This window comes from Pleurodeles waltl, chromosome 12 (genome assembly GCF_031143425.1).
Source record: "Pleurodeles waltl isolate 20211129_DDA chromosome 12, aPleWal1.hap1.20221129, whole genome shotgun sequence".
Taxonomy (NCBI): domain Eukaryota; kingdom Metazoa; phylum Chordata; class Amphibia; order Caudata; family Salamandridae; genus Pleurodeles; species Pleurodeles waltl.
The window spans coordinates 313845874-313864220 of NC_090451.1; positions in this window are offsets into that span (position 1 = coordinate 313845874).

Genomic DNA, 18347 nt, shown 5'->3' on the forward strand with positions numbered 1-18347 from the left:
GGAGTTTTTTAACAAAACATTGTAGTATTCTAAAAAGTGAATCTTTTATTGGCAGTAAATTACCTGATCAAAGCCAGACCACATACTGCAGAGCTAAATCCCTTCATAAAAGCGTACCTGAACTGAATTATTAATACTTACATCTTCCATCTTTTTTAGGTGAATTTTGTGAAATATGATTATTCATATATAATGAAGTCTAGGGTACCATGCCACATTGAATAATTGCTGCAATTTAGTTCAGTCTATTTTCTAAATCTATTACCAGCAATGTGACTGTTCATTTGTTTATTTTTATGCACTGTTTATACATAAGAAGATTCCCTGCCAGAATTGAAATGAGTTAATAAGAATTGTTCCCACACTTCACACAAATAAAGCATTATTGAAAGTGTCTCTTGTGAATTGGATTATTTACAGACACTCTGTACTTGTTACCACATGCTTGCCCTTTTTGGCCCTCTTTGGAGTAACAGATATAGAAGCACACTTCTCACACTTTTGTGGTCTCTTATATATGTGTGTGTGGGGGGGAGAACCCCTTTGACATGGTTAGCCCCCACTTTCTGCCTGGTTTCTGTTGTTGCTTTAACTGTTTTTGCACTGGGTCTCTGCTAACCATGTCCCCAGTGCCAGATCTCTTTCCTCAAAACTGCACAGTTGTTTTGCACAATTGACAAACACTTTAGTTACCACTGTAAGTCCCCAGTAAATGTTACCCCTGATACCTAGGGCATAGGGTACTCAAGAAGGTATCTGAGAGCTGCAGCACCAGTGTGCCACCTTCAGGGATCCCTCACCTAACCCACACAGTACTGTCAGTAAAGACTGTGTGAGGTGGTGTAGGCTAAATTGAAAACACAACCTGTCCCACATCCTTGTATGCCAGGTGCCCTATCACTGCATGTGTAAGGTGTAAGTCAGCCCTAAGGCAGCATGCATTCAGGCACATGTGAGGGCACATATACATGAGCAGCTATGCCCCTGTTATCTCTGTCAATTCTGAGACATAGTAAGTGCCTAGGGAATCCATTTTAAATGCATGTGCTGGACACTGGTCATCATGAGTTCCCCAGACACATGATGGCTTCTCTGAACCGTGGGGTGTTGGTATCAAACATCTCAGAATAATAAACACTCAGTGACTCCAGTAGTGACTTTATTAAAAAATGCACTCAGAGGGCACCTTAGAGGTGCCACCTGAAAATCTAACATTTACTAGTGTGCTGACTGACTTTTCCTCACCAGTTCAGCCACCACAGATGCATTTCTGGCCCCCCAAGGTGCAAGTCAGCACTCTCGATGCCCTGAGATAAATGTCTGCTCTGGGCAGGGGTGTGACTGCCTCTCCCAGGCAGGATGGACATTCCAGGGCAGGGAGCTTCAAAGGCCTTGCCGCCTTTGTAATGCAACTCAGGTCTCTCCAGATGGTGGCGATGACCAACCCCCCTGTCCTGACCGCACTTTTGGCAGCAACACAGGTGGGAAAATTAGTTAAATTAGGAGGAGTGCCCACTTCTTGCCTGACCAACCCCTAAGGTGGACATGCTGAAGTGGACACTACTTTTTAAATACTTCCAACTTGTTTGGTAGGAATTAGGCCACTAGGGTTAGGGTTATGTCCACTTCTCAGCAGAAGTGGTCATAAGAAGGGTGTAGTCACCCTAAAGGTGGTTATCCATTGGCTACCGCCAATGAGTATTTAGGTGGCACCCCTGAATGCTAGAACTCAGATTTTGCCAACCATAGAAGACCAGAGAAAAAAGAGTGGTACCCGCAGAAGAGAAAAAGAGGAAGCAGCTGACCTCGACGTATCCCCTCCAGCCTGCCTGCTTACCTTGAAGGATCCTCCAAATGAAGCCAATTCGTCCAGCCTTCAATAAAGACTCAAGTCTCCTGTGGCCACTGGACTTGCTTTGCAACAAGAAACTCCAAAGAAAAGACTCTGCAGCTGCTGAGCCCCAGAAACCCGACACCAGAAGTGACCAATGCACCTGATGTCCACGACCTGAGGTGAAGCCAACCAACGGTGCAAATGCGGGTCCCCAGCTGTCCAGACACCAAGTACAGTGTGTTCTCACCCAAATTGGACTTTCCTCAGAAGCCTGCAGCCTCTGCATGCAGGCCCCCTCTTCCACAGACTTGTGGACATAGTAAATCTGACAGCTACAGCAACCACTGCACCTCCGACCCCAGCTGAGATGTACCACCGGTGGCAACAACATCCCCTGGCTCCTAAGGGCTCAAGTCCACCGTGGGGACACCACTGCTGAACTCCCCAACAACACCTGCAGCCTCAACACACAGGACCACCTATCCGCAAGTGCTCCCAGATGTGAAAGCCCAATGCCTAAAACCACCCTACATCCATCACCCGTGGGCACAGGAGAAGAGGACCAAAGGTGCACATATGTCCTTGAGCACCCCAAGTCTACTACCTACATTTTTGTTGTCCCTGACTGGCTTCCGAACCAGAGCCTGCAGCGTGTCTTCACGAGGACCAAACATCCATAGGAAACCATTGAGTATCCAATGCCTTAACTGCTCCCTCTATACTAGGCTGCCTCAGTTCCACCTGGTGTGACCTGTTGGTGTGGTTCTGATCAGTGCCCAGTACTTACCTTAAATTTGTGAGATTGGCTTTGTAAGTCATTGTTAACCCTGTGTTTGCTAAACATTGTTTACCTCCATAGGATAGCATTGAGAGAACGCTGAAAATTGCACTGTGTCTATTTTTGAAACTGCAGAGTATTAATGCTTAAAAGCCTACTTACCTAATTACAAAGTTCCTGGGTTTGAAACATATATCCAAAGAACTGTTATTTTTCTAAATTAGTCCTGGATTTATTCTTTCTGTGTGTGTCTCATTTATTGCCTCTGTGAGTACAACAAATGCTTATGACTACCCTCTGATAAGCTTAACTGCTCGCCCACACTACCACCAAATAGAGCATTAGTCTTATCTACTTTTGCCTTTGCAATACCAATTGGGTATTCACTGGACTCTCGGCACAGTGTACTTCATTTTAGTACACTATATACAGCCAGCTTCCTCCAGTGTGTGTGTGTGGGTGTGCCCGTGTGCATGCCCACGTGTGGGTGTGTGTGTGTTTAATCTCAAGACAATAGCCTTTCAGGCTTAGAGCACCACATAAATTAGCTTGGAACTCTGGATAGTTCCCACTTTTAAGCTGGTATCACCTCTTTTACATGGAGCAAACTACGACTCCACTGATGCTCTTAACCTGCTCACCTCAAATGGCTGTTTTTCTAGCAATGTTTTTAAGGATAGAATTAGCACAGTGCACCTATGCTAAGCATGGTGGGGGTGTGAGTTTTAGTTACCTTATCGCACAAGTTACAGTTACTTGAGATAACTACAAATGGTGAATTTCAGTACTGTTTTGAGTTTAAAACATTATGTTGTCATTGAAGTTTTCACATACCTATAATGTTACTTTACCCTATATTTTTTCCAGTGAAAACATTGAGTTTCAATGATGGAAAACTTTGAGAATCAATAAAAAAAATGGCTGAATGGAATTAGGAAAGTACACCAAATGTGGCAAGAACTTTGCTCAGAATGCATGCATTTCAATATGTGGTCTAAAGCCATTTTGTTTTCAGCCCTTTTAAAGAAATGACCATTTAAAAAGGTGATTAGGGTGACCATGAAGGGGTTAAAAAGTGGGGTATATCTTGACTGTTTGTGTCCAGCTATACTCTGATTGGCTACCTTAAAGAGGACAAGTCATTCCTGGTTTGTTGTCCACATTCTGAACATTATATTTTTACACTGGTTACAGGGAAGACAGACATGGTCACTGCATCCTAAAATTAATTTAAAAAAGGGGCAAGGAATAGGGTGAACATACCCTGACACCAAGGGACATGTGAGGGAGTCCCAAAGAGCAATATGTTGTTGTAGTCAATACAGGACTCTGGGACATGGTCCCCATTGAAGTGCATTTAATGAAAATCTGTTTCTAAGAGTAACAAAAAGAAACACATATTAACAGTGATAATAGATATGTCACATTATAATTCATGTGTTGATGGTACCATACTACTTTTAAAAATATTGGTGTATTATCTGGTGATTGTGCCCTGTAAAAAATAATACTGAATCTCTCCTGGGATTTGATGAGCTATATTTAAGAGAAAACCTTTTCCTCATATGAATGTTTTCATAGAGCTTATGGTAGGTTCAGCAGAAGCTCAAATGAGTATATTTTCTATAAGTTTACACAATACATTCTGATGTTCTGAGTAAAAAATGTACTTTCAACAGTAGTAGCCGCTTCCAAGTGTTCCGATGCAGCTTCCCACAGCGTTCTAATAAACAGCTAAAGAATTCTATATTTCTGGCCATTTTGTTCAAATCGAAGCTTTAAAACCTAAAGCATTTCCTTCACAAATTAACAGAATAATGGTGTTCATGTTGTCACAGAAATTATGTATAGTGCTCTGGAAAGCTTATTTTCTATGAGTTCTCACATGACTTTCCCGACCCACGCCACTATGACATTCTTACAAAATGGCACTGAGGAGGCCACACTTTTGTCAGAAATACAGAATGCTAACACTCCAGCTGTTCATTAGACCACTGTGGGAAGCTGCAGTATAACACCGGGGAGCTAATTGACAGACTACTACTGGTGTTGAAGATCCATGTTTTAGACCACATCTCTCATTTGGGTTTCTTTCCAATTCTTTAGATTCAGGAACACATTGTATTGCATTTTTTGTAAGGCTGAATTGTTTCACTGGAAGCAGAATGGACAACTTGAAAGCATCAGCCAACTGACCCATTTGAAAGTCTAACATGAAGGTTACTGGGAAGAAGATAAAGGTGTGGTTGCTGGTTTAGCTTCATGGATAGCTCCTTTCATCCCATATTTTCAAACACTCCTTGAAAAAAGTTCCTTATATAATTAGAACCAATTAAACTGCTGTGGGATGATTTTGGTGACACCTTCATGTCAACTGTTAAAAAATAATAAAATATTTAGTATTACATAGTATGCTTCTCCCCGGAAAATGTTTGGAAGTGCTCTGTGGCCACAAATAGACATAGTAAATGCACACTTTGCTAAGTTAAGTAAGCTTGTTGCTGTTGTAACTAGGACAGACATTAAGACTATTTTTAGATTCATTCCTTCCTTCTTCAGTTTGTTGTATTCAAATCAGTTTGATGGATTTTCAACAAGACGTCTGATAGCTGGTTGTGCAATTTTCTCCTAGTAAAGAATTAAAGTCAACATGAATACCAATGCGAATACTGGTGACATCTACCCAAATGAACAACAACGTTGTGAAAAAATGACATTCTACTTTGGAGGAGAGTTATTCAACAAGATGAGTAAAAATTCAGCTGTATCATTTTGTAAATTTCAAGCTCCTGGAATGAGACCTGCCTTCGGCGCATGAACTACTTTGAAACTTTTAACTTGGATATGATGTTAAGGCCAAAGCAGATAGTATCACAATTATTTGACCATTGAGATTGCATCAAGCATACTGCACTTTAATGCAGTTAGCAGTCATGAAAAATGTAGCAGATGAAGATCCACTGATGCCAGTAGCACCCTCTGCATCAGCTTCAAGACCAACCCTAGTGAGTGTCAGACCACAACACTGTTTGCATCCTTGGATTGAATTGATGCTGTTCTTCAGCATGTGCAAACTTCATGTGCAGCAAGAAAAACCAACAGCGTCAGATTCAATTGCCGCTGTTTTACAGGCAGTAACAACTATATCTTCATGATCATCAGTGACACCTGGATCACACTCTCAAGTTATTTCAAAACTCTCACTTTTTGAGAGACTAATAACAACTACCCCTTTGTTGATATATGAGAACAATAATAAGACTGCACCAAAAACGGGGGATGTCTAGTCTACTTTATGTTCCATTGCAAAGAAAATATCTGAAGCAAACTTACAGAAAAATATAACTTGTACCCTTTTTAATTTTTTTTATTAAGCAGGTTTTGCACCCAGCTGCAATAGCTAGTAAATTAAATATAAATGAAATATAAAAACCTGACTTCCTTTATCATTATTTATCTATACCCTGCTTATACTCAAACATATTACATCACTGATAACATGCCCAATGATAGTATTGAAAGCATCACTGATGGCATTTAAAATTACATCATTTATGGTAAAATTGTGCATGGAAGAGATGTATGTTAAGGTCACTTTAAGGCACAAGTTATATTTAATTGAGATAACTATAACTGGTGAATTTCAGTGTTTTTTATAATTTAAAAACATTATGTTGTCATTGAAATTTCATCTAACTAAAATGTTTTCAGTGCATTTCTATTTTTTTTACGTAAAGTCATATGTTATTACCATAAGTAAAGCCAACCTCAGCTGTGCACAGCACAGTGTGAGGTTGTCCAAGCAATACCCTGCAGCACATGGCCTTCACCGTGCATGGTACAAATGGCAATGGGTTAGCCTCAAGTCCTGGCCACAACCCCACATCATGCATGGCCTTCTCAAATGTACAGTGTGTGATTGGCCTCATAGGTCCTGGCCAAAGCCAGGCAGACTTACTGACTTTGTCAATATCACAACGCCAAAATATAAAAAAGTGGTCCTTATGGCTTATCAATGAGTGAGCATATCCATACAAGTAAAGCAAATCTATCACCTTTCTCCGAAAATCACCAATATTTTCATTGTAACCTATATATCAGTAATTCATACATTGTATTGTTTAATAGTGATTACTATAAAAAATGTATTATTAAGTTTTAATTCAAAACATGTTTGTGACTCTTTCTTTTAATATATTTTTTAATATTGCATTTTGGTGGCTGAAAAAATGTAAACCTATAAAATGCAATCATAAAAACAACCACAAGAGAGAGTTGCACTCCAGTTGAAGAGCATGGAGCTCCAGCCAGATAGGAGTGCTTTATTAAAATATGGTAAGTTCTCCTTGTGTCATGGATATAATGACCCAGGAAACTTACTGTGTTTTTTGCTGTTCCTGGGTGTCTGCTACATTCCTTGCATGTCCCAATAACATAAAAAAAAATGGTGGTGCCACCATAAAGGTAAACAAAAATACAGTAGCCCTCACAGGGCATTATGGGGTGCTTCTTCAAGGAGCAGTGAATTATAAATGAATAGCTTATGCCTCTCATTATTTATTTTCCCTAGAAAATTGTTTGGGGTTCCGTGCCCACCCAGGACACCCACACGTTTTTTTTTTTATTAAGAGGCTTTGTGGGGAGCCCCAGGTCCCCCACAGCCCCAGCCAGCTTCCCAACTGGTACACACAGTGTGTGCTGACAAGAGCTGGCATACATCTTATTATGTGGGTGGCCCGGTGCCCACCCGGGGAATCCACAACTACTTTTTTATTTGGGGGATGTTGGGGTGACCCCCGGGCCACTGCGGATCTACCTGCTCCCGTTGGGGAAGAGGGCCTTTTTTTGGTTATAGTTTTGTGCACTAGTGCCCACCCAGGACACACAAACTGTAGGGGTATTTGGGGTCAACAGGGGGAGCCAAAGGCTCCCATGGCTCTTGTTGGCTTGATAGCTAGCACCCTAATGGGTCCTGGTGGGAGCCAGCACTTTTACTTTATTTGTGCCCTGTGGGAGCAGCATTTTTTTTGTTCCTCCCTGTCAGGAATCCACAAGAGTACAGATAAGGTATGCCACACTTACCAGGGCAGGGAGTCACAGTCTCCTGGAGTAGGATCCCTGGGACACTGAAGCATCACGCCCCGGGGTTTGGATCCCCAAGGCAGAAAGCTGACAGGGAGGGGAAGGCCTCCTCCCCTTTCTGAGGAATTTTGGCCCAAGGTCATGGGGTATCAGTGCCCAATTGTGGCTCGGGGAAGGGACTGCATGCCCCCCCTCCCTTCAAATTACAATTAGGTCCCAGGGGTTGAGGTCCCCATGGCCCAATAGAGGCACAGGGACAATGACAGGTAACCGTAATGGATCAACGTCCACTGGGGAATGATGATAACAAAATGAATCAAGAGTGCAAAATTGTTTGTATTTAAGGAATCTATAAAAATAAAAAATGATGATAATCTTCTAACATGCTGCAAACTATTGTGAATGATGTAAGACATTGCCACATACACATTATGTTGTTTAATGATGAATTCTCTACAAGTAAATATAGTTGCTAATATCAACAGTACTGAGATGAAGATTCATGTTTAGTATATTTCTGTTTTTAGTTGTCACATGCGCACTATAGAAGGGGAAACAAAATGGTGCCACAAGTGTGTGAACAAGGTTGTGGGTTACCGTCAAAAACATGTCATGGTCGATTGATTGTGAAACTGCAATCAAATTCTTACAAGCATTGTACTGGATTCTTCTGTGCCTGGTCCTTTCCGAATTCAATTCACAGGGTTGGTTTCATTTAATATTTATTTATATATATATATATATATATATATATATATATATATATATATATATATATATATATGTATTCTGCTACAAAAACAAAGGTTACAGGGACATTATAGTTAGACTCACATTTTAAATGAAACAAACCTTAGAAAATCACCTTTTATAGTTAGAGTAAAGTAAGAGTAAAGTAAAGAGTAAAGAGTAAAGTTAGTAGTAAAGACTAAAGTAACTGTAACTTGTGCCCTAAGGTAACTATAACCCTAAGGTAACTGTAACTCACGTCCCCGCCATGCACAGTTTTTTAATGAATAATTTTACAACAAATGTTACAGTAATATTATCAATTATGTTATAAAGGATGTCATGATTTCTGTAACATCTGGGGTAATTAGTTGGGCATGGTAAGTACGTAAATTATAGTTACGTTAGGGGTGCGACCAGAACCCCTAAGCACCCAACCACAAGCTGCACATGGTCCTTAGGCCATGAGTGGTGTGAGTTGGCTGCGGACTGTCTCTCTAGGTATGAAAATAGATGTGAGAGGGTATTTCTGAAGGTGAGAGCGAGCGTGAGAGTGTCTGGATGTGAGAGTGGGTGCATCAATGCCTTAGTGGGTGTGTCAGTTTCTGTGTGGGTCTGTGAGTGGGTGCGTGAGGATTGCAGTGGGTCTGTGAGTGGGTGCCCAAGGGTCTGAGTGGGTCTGTGAGTGGGTGTGTGAGTCAGAGTGGACCTATGAGTGTGTGCATGAGGGTCTGACTGGGGCTGTGACTAAGTGCACAAGGGTCTGAGTGGGTCTGTGAGTGGGTGCATGAGTGTGAGTGGATCTGTGAGTCAGTATGTAAAGGTCTGAGTGGGTGTGTGAGTGGGTGAAAGAGATTGAAAAAGAGAAATTGGGAGAGAGAGAGAAAGAGAAAGAGAGGGAGAGATATAGAGAGTTTTTAGGCTTTGATGGATCATATACTTAGATAGAGATATTTCTGGACAAAGTGAAAAGAGTGATATCACTTTTTGGTATGAACCATAAACTTTAAAATAAATTAAAGTAGGGAAATGAGCACAGACAAACCTGCACTAGAACCCTCAACTTTCAGTGTGAGGGTCTGTGACCTTAACCATTATGAAACAGGTGACTACTTACTATTTTCATTGCATGGAGAGACCATTGCAATGCCTATTTCTCGCTCCCTTTTTCATCCCATTATGGGATAGAAGAAAGTGAGAGAGAGTGACAGGACCACAAGGGGGGCCTCAAGGCCTCTGTGGTTCTACCCAGTTCCCCATGTCCTGTGGGAGCCAGCATTCCTCCCACAAGCAGGGAGCTGCTTTAGTAGCAGCTCCCTGCATGTGAGAGCAATGTTTTCATCTCTCTTCTCTGCATGCATATTTGTGTGCAGAGAAGGCAGATGAAAACTCTGCTTTCTGCAAGGGAGAGCTGTTTGACAGCTCTCTCTTGCAGAAAGCAGATTTTGTTTGCTTTTGCTTGGTAAGACCCACCAAGCCAAAGCAAACAGCTACGTCCCAGGGGTGGGCACACTGGGGCATAGCAGGCTTCAGCCCTAGGAGGTGGTAGTGGGTCCATAAGGGGGACTGCGTGCCCCTCCTCCAGCAAGAAAAGCCCCAGGGGATGGTGGTTGCTGGGGCTGCCGGGGTCCGAAACAGACCCCCCTATCATACTTTTTACTATAGCCCTAGAGAGATGGTGGTCTCAAGAGCTGTGAGGGGGCGGCACGGCCCCCCTGCAGTCTATTTAAACATAACCACAAGGAGGTGGGGGTCCCTGGGGCTCTGTGGGGGGGGCATGCACGCCCCCACACTATTTAAATATAGCCCCAAGGAGGAGCAGTCATCTGGACTGCAGTGGGCTGCGTAGTGCCTCACATCCATTTTGATCATAACCCTGGGGAGGTGCTGGCCTCAAGGGCTGTGGGGGTCCCAGCAGCTTCCACATTAATTTTAATTATAGACCCGGGAAGGTAGCAGTCCCTGGTGCTGTGGGGGGCAGGGTGGCCCCTCGCACACACAATTGTATTTTACCTCAGGGAGGTGGTGATCCCTGGGGCAGCAGGGCAACGGGGAAGCCGTCCACATTACAATATGAATGCCACCCCAGGACTTGTCCCACCCCGGGGCTACAGTTAAAGAAGAACAGGAGCCTGCACTTTTTTTTCAATTGGTCGCTGGATCTGCAGATCCACTATGAATCATGGCACAAATATAAAAATGTTTTTTTAGCTCTGGGGGACACTAGCACCAGAGTTACGGGGTCAGGGTGTCCCAAGACTGACCCCTTTTGGGGTTTTTACACTTTTTTCTGGGACTCGGCTGAGGCAGAGTTGCAACATGGCTGTCAATACTTCCCTGTTGATGCTTTGGCAACCAATCAGATCTCAGTACAAGAATGGGAGGGTTCGTGGAATCTTCGCGTCCCTATATGTACAAATTTGGATTTTCTTTAATTTCTCAAAAACTGCTAAATGGATTCACACCAAATGACAAAAATGTCACTTTCTGGACCAAGAGCTACATTTCTGCCTAATTTGGTGTAATTCTGTCCAGTGTTTGGGGCGCTATTGCTATTCAAAATCCCTATGAAAAAATAATTGGGGAAAATGGTTTTTGGAAACCTCCTTTTTCACAGTTCCCACTTGACGGATTACCCTGAAACTTTCCAGACAGCAACTGACTTGAGTGTCAAATTTGTTTGGAAAATTTAAGATTCATCAAGCGGTGACAAGGATATAGGAAAGTAAAAAAAGTTTTTTCTATATAAACTAGGTCGTAACTGTAAATACCTATACACACACAGCTATGTAAAACCTACTGGGGGTCACCAGTAGGAAGTTATAGTTAGGACCTATTTCCATAGGAAATCTTTTTTGTTTTGTTAATAACTTTGGCTCTGCTTAATGAATCTTCACGAAATTTTCACAACTTATAATTCAGTGGGTTAAATTGCTGACTTGAAAGTTTCGTAGTGATCCCTCAAGCCGGTGCTGGAAAAAAAGGGGGACGGAAATACACCAAATTTGGCAGAAAGCTAGCTCTTGGTCCAGAAAGTGTGCTTTTTTGATTTGTTGTAAATCCGTTCAGTAGTTTTGGAGTAACTAGACATTTAAAAATATAGACATTTAGGGATGCAGATCCACCGCAGATCCAACTGTCCTTTTGATGTTATCTGATTAGCTTCAACAGGAAAGTGTTTGCAGACATCTTGGGACTCAGCTTGAAGTGAGACCCACGTTTAAAAAAAAGAAAAAGGGCGAGGGTATGGTCACCCTGAGCACCTACCCTTGGTCAAGGGGTCCCTTACAGACCTCACCAGAGGCTAAAAAGCATTTTTTTAAATCTCAGAAAATTCTGCAGACACACAGATACACGTGTATATATATATATATATATATATATATATCAGTGAAGGTCATGAAAATCTACACTTCAATGCGCTCTTTTTGCTCAGTTTTTAAGGGACTAGCAAATCCTCTCTCTATTGTCTACAAGATTGTTCTTGGACCAATTTTACAATTGCAGGTTTGTATCCTCTTTGTACAAACTACTAAAAAATGACCTTGCATTCCTCTTGAAATGCTTGCTCAGTACTGAAATTTATTCTTCTGGCCTATAAGGACTCCCCCATAAGGAATGCTCTCAATCAAATTCCTTGGATGACCACTGGAGGCGTGCAGCAATGTATTACCTGCAGTTGATTTCCTATGAAGCCTAGTTATTACTTTCATATCATTACCCTCGCAGTAATATCAAGCAATTCTATGCATGCTGTGTCTTTGTGTGCTGTCAAGGTAATATTACAGGGATTATCATTCAGGTGTTGAACAAACTCTTCAGCTTCCCTGTGCATCCCTTTCCAGATGACAAAAAAGTCATCAATATGTCTTAGCCATAGAACAATTTTAGAAACAAATTCTTCCAGGGCCCCAGCTACCTGCTGCTCCCAACACCCCATAAAGAGGCAGACAAATCTGGGATCACAGCAGGTACCCATTGAGGTCCTCTGTTTTCGATGGAAAAGTCTATTCTCAAAAAGAAAAAAAAAGAATTTCTAGACAGTATTGTATCATCTGCAAGATATTGTCTCCAACAATTTTTTCATCTCTCTCATCACATTAGCGGGTCTGGAAAGAGATGAAAACTCCGCTTTCAGCAAGTGGGAGCATTTTGAAAGCTCAAGCTTGCTGAAAGCGGAGAATTTTTTTACAATTTTTTTTGCTTTGGAGGGAGCTGTCAGCTCCCGCAAAGCTAAAGCAAACAGCTACCTTTTGAAGGTGGGCTCCTTGGAAAGTAGCATGAGCCAGCCCTGGGGGATGGCAGTACCCAGGGCCATGGGCCCCCTCCATGTTTTCTATTTTGCTCTGGGAAGGTGGTGGTCCCCAGTGCGGACCCTCTCTTAAAATTATTTTGTTGCCCTTCGGAGGTGGCTTGCCCTGGAGCCAGCGGGGTGGTCTATAGGACCCTTATTTATTTCTTAAGTTTGTTGTTCTTGGGAGGTGGTCGTCTCCGGGGATGCGTCCCTGTATAAAGTTTATACATAGCCCCGGAGAGGTGGTGGTCCCCGGGGCCCAGAGGGTCCACATAACTACCCCTTTGAATATATAGTATATTGCCCCATTGCCCCATTGCCCTGTGGAAGTGGAAGACCCCATGGCACCGAGGGGGCCAAGTGACCCCTTGCATATTTTATAATTGTAATCATAATCCTGGGAAGGTGGCAGCCCCCCTGCATACTGCCTATTATTTCATTTAAAAGCCAGCCTCAGTGAGGTGGTGGTCCCCAGGTTGCGGAGGGGCTGCACGGCCCCCACATATATTGTACCTTTTAACTCAGGGACGTAGTGGTCCCCGGGGCTTTAGTAAGCCTCCCTAATAATTTTCTATTAAATAAGGCCCACAGGACCTGGCCCACATGGGGGCAAAATTAAAAGCAATCATGGGAGACCATGCTTGCTTTTTTTTTAATTCATGACAAAATTTGCAAATATTCATACATTTCACTGTGTATTTAAAAAAATACATGTTTTTTTCCCTGGTGCATTACTAGGGATTCCCCTTCACCAAGGCTGGTGGGATAGGGTAAACATACTCTGCCCCTTCTCTTTTTTTCCAGTTATTTTTGAGACTCGGATGAAGACGAGTCACTAAATAGCTGCCACCATTTCCTGATTGAAGTGTTGCCAGCCAATCAGTTCTCTGCACAAGATGAGCAGTATTTGTGAAGTCATCGCTATCCTAGATATACACATTTTGTTTTTCTTTAGTTTCTCTACTGAACAGACTTACACCAAATAAGAAAAGGGGTTCATCTGCAGCCCAAAAGTTACCTTTTGCCAAATTTGGTGTAATTGTGTCCAGCGGTTCGGGCTGCAGGCATGACTAAAGAGGCTATGGGAATTAACATGGAAAACTAATTTTTTAACCCCTCTTTTTCTTGGCCCATGCTTGAAGGATCATCCCAAAACTTTCCATGCATAAGACTCAACTTGACACTTTGGAATACTTTGTGAAGATTCGTCAAACGGTGGCAAAGGTTTCGGCAAACCACGCCCAAACTATAACTACCTACTGCCACCTGCCAGTGTATATATATATATAGAGCAACCCACTTGGGGCAAATTGAAAAAATTGCAGGACCACCACAACCAGCATGCACTGCTCACTTGAGAGGCCCACTGGGGCGGACTGGTATTTAAAGAGACTAATCAGGTGCCTGTAATTAGACAAGCTGAAGCCATGCCGGTCTTTTCAGTAAGAAAGAAATGCCTGGAACACTTCCAGCACTGGCTGCACCTATGAGGGTGAAACACTTTTATATTTTTCTCTGCTGAAGAAAGGATGGACCTAGAAACACGTGTCCAGAGATGATTTTATAACTTAAGGCCTGGAATAATGAAACTGCTTAAAATATTCACTGTGAGTTGCTGGCTTTGCTTTTTCTTCCCGTTTATATAACCTGTTGGGAGTGCGCTTTCACATGAGGACAACTTCGTTTTTGATATTTAACCGGCCTGTCCAGTCGGGAAAGCAGCACCACTGCACATCGTAGCAGGTCTGTGTGACTAAAAATGGATTGTCACATAAGAGCAGTCAGGTTGGGATATTCACAGCAAATCTGACAATTTTACTTTGGATTCACCTACAAAGGTTTTGCACTTTGGTTCATTATTTCGTTTGGCTCCAGCAACCCACTTGGGGCAAATTGAAAAAATTGCAGGACCACCACAACCAGCATGCACTGCTCACTTGAGAGGCCCACTGGGGCGGACTGGTATTTAAAGAGACTAATCAGGTGCCTGTAATTAGACAAGCTGAAGCCATGCCGGTCTTTTCAGTAAGAAAGAAATGCCTGGAACACTTCCAGCACTGGCTGCACCTATGAGGGTGAAACACTTTTATATTTTTCTCTGCTGAAGAAAGGATTGACCTAGAAACACGTGTCCAGGGATGATTTTATAACTTAAGGCCTGGAATAATGAAACTGCTTAAAGAATTCACTGTGAGTTGCTGGCTTTGCTTTTTCTTCACGTTTATATAACCTGTTGGGAGTGCGCTTTCACATGAGGACAACTTCGTTTTTGATATTTAACCGGCCTGTCCAGTCGGGAAAGCAGCACTACTGCACATCGTAGCAGGTCTGTGTGACTAAAAATGGATTGTCACATAAGAGCAGTCAGGTTGGGATATTCACAGCAAATCTGAAAATTTTACGTTGGATTCACCTACAAAAGTTTTGCACTTTGGTTCATTATTTCGTTTGGCTCCAGCAACCCACTTGGGGCAAATTGAAAAAATTGCAGGACCACCAAACCAGCATGCACTGCTCACTTGAGAGGCCCACTGGGGCGGACTGGTATTTAAAGAGACTAATCAGGTGCCTGTAATTAGACAAGCTGAAGCCATGCCGGTCTTTTCAGTAAGAAAGAAATGCCTGGAACACTTCCAGCACTGGCTGCACCTATGAGGGTGAAACACTTTTATATTTTTCTCTGCTGAAGAAAGGATTGACCTAGAAACACGTGTCCAGAGATGATTTTATAACTTAAGGCCTGGAAAAATGAAACTGCTTAAAGAATTCACTGTGAGTTGCTGGCTTTGCTTTTTCTTCCCGTTTATATAACCTGTTGGGAGTGCGCTTTCACATGAGGACAACTTCGTTTTTGATATTTAACCGGCCTGTCCAGTCGGGAAAGCAGCACCACTGCACATCGTAGCAGGTCTGTGTGACTTAAAATGGATTGACACATAAGAGCAGTCAGGTTGGGATATTCACAGCAAATCTGACAATTTTACTTTGGATTCACCTACAAAGGTTTTGCACTTTGGTTCATTATTTCGTTTGGCTCCAGCAACCCACTTGGGGCAAATTGAAAAAATTGCAGGACCACCACAACCAGCATGCACTGCTCACTTGAGAGGCCCACTGGGGCGGACTGGTATTTAAAGAGACTAATCAGGTGCCTGTAATTAGACAAGCTGAAGCCATGCCGGTCTTTTCAGTATGAAAGAAATGCCTGGAACACTTCCAGCACTGGCTGCACCTATGAGGGTGAAACACTTTTATATTTTTCTCTGCTGAAGAAAGGATTGACCTAGAAACACGTGTCCAGAGATGATTTTATAACTTAAGGCCTGGAATAATGAAACTGCTTAAAGAATTCACTGTGAGTTGCTGGCTTTGCTTTTTCTTCCCGTTTATATAACCTGTTGGGAGTGCGCTTTCACATGAGGACAACTTCGTTTTTGATATTTAACCGGCCTGTCCAGTCGGGAAAGCAGCACCACTGCACATCGTAGCAGGTCTGTGTGACTAAAAATGGATTGTCACATAAGAGCAGTCAGGTTGGGATATTCACAGCAAATCTGACAATTTTACTTTGGATTCACCTATAAAGGTTTTGCACTTTGGTTCATTATTTCGTTTGGCTCCAGCAACCCACTTGGGGCAAATTGAAAAAATTGCAGGACCACCACAACCAGCATGCACTGCTCACTTGAGAGGCCCACTGGGGCGGACTGGTATTTAAAGAGACTAATCAGGTGCCTGTAATTAGACAAGCTGAAGCCATGCCGGTCTTTTCAGTAAGAAAGAAATGCCTGGAACACTTCCAGCACTGGCTGCACCTATGAGGGTGAAACACTTTTATATTTTTCTCTGCTGAAGAAAGGATTGACCTAGAAACACGTGTCCAGAGATGATTTTATAACTTAAGGTCTGGAATAATGAAACTGCTTAAAGAATTCACTGTGATTTGCTGGCTTTGCTTTTTCTTCCCGTTTATATAACCTGTTGTGAGTGCGCTTTCACATGAGGACAACTTCGTTTTTGATATTTAACCGGCCTGTCCAGTCGGGAAAGCAGCACCACTGCACATCGTAGCAGGTCTGTGTTACTAAAAATGGATTGTCACATAAGAGCAGTCAGGTTGGGATATTCACAGCAAATCTGACAATTTTACTTTGGATTCACCTACAAAGGTTTTGCACTTTGGTTCATTATTTCGTTTGGCTCCAGCAACCCACTTGGGGCAAATTGAAAAAATTGCAGGACCACCACAACCAGCATGCACTGCTCACTTGAGAGGCCCACTGGGGCGGACTGGTATTTAAAGAGACTAATCAGGTGCCTGTAATTAGACAAGCTGAAGCCATGCCGGTCTTTTCAGTAAGAAAGAAATGCCTGGAACACTTCCAGCACTGGCTGCACCTATGAGGGTGAAACACTTTTATATTTTTCTCTGCTGAAGAAAGGATTGACCTAGAAACACGTGTCCAGAGATGATTTTATAACTTAAGGCCTGGAATAATGAAACTGCTTAAAGAATTCACTGTGAGTTGCTGGCTTTGCTTTTTCTTCCCGTTTATATAACCTGTTGGGAGTGCGCTTTCACATGAGGACAACTTCGTTTTTGATATATATATATATATATATATACATACGCACACATAAATCAGTTTCTTGATTGTATTTGCAGCTACATAAAAGAAAAAAGCCAGCACTCTGGGATGTTGCTTTTTATCTTTCACCATAATTAGATTGAGGCTCATGCATATCGACCTTGTGGTCTTCCTCAGAGCCACATAACATGCAGACCAAGCTCAATTATCCTTAAAAGACACCCCATGTGTTGTAAACGTAGAAGAAAATACTCAAAAAGCTCTGGACGGCTGCCCTTAATTCATTATTTAAACCGATTTTCCCCATAACATAATTGCTATCTATAGCAATTTTCAAACGGCATGTAAAAAATAATAATTCAGCACAAAACTGCCAAGTGGCGGAAAAATTTGAATACAATAATGTATTGAAGCAACCATGAAGAACATTTACAAAAATCACAAAAGGTATCACAAATCCAGTGACTTATAATTAATTTCTTCAGGCAGGAGACAGAAGTACATCATTCTGGAACCAGGACTCCATCCACAGTTTTGAGAAGGAAACTCCTATTGCATCAACTTTAAACATAACATCTATAGTACCAATAAGGGCACAAACAAAGGTCAATCAACAAAAATAATTGCAAAAAAGAAAAGCCATGGAAAAACAGCTGTAATCATTTTGCTAGTAATTTGACTCCAGGACAAAGAATACCCTTAGACTCCTTAACAATTAAAACCACTTTTGTAATCATGCCCAGCGATAAAGGGGGCAGCAGAAAAATCAATGCAGCACCTCCACTGTGGCTGAAAAATCGATGCAGCACCGTTGAAATCAACATATCGCCAGTTCAGTGCTGATTAATTGCTGCCGTGCATCTGGATTTTCCAGGCATTGTCCTTAGGCTTCAGCACCTTCAGCATCACTGCCTGGACCCCAGGCTGCTGGTCCGGAAACAGATGCATCGCTTACCTGGCGGAGAAAGAATTCACGCACGGTCTCCCCCTGTGAGTAAGAAATCAACGAATCGCTTGCTTTTCCAATGCACCTGTGTGGCT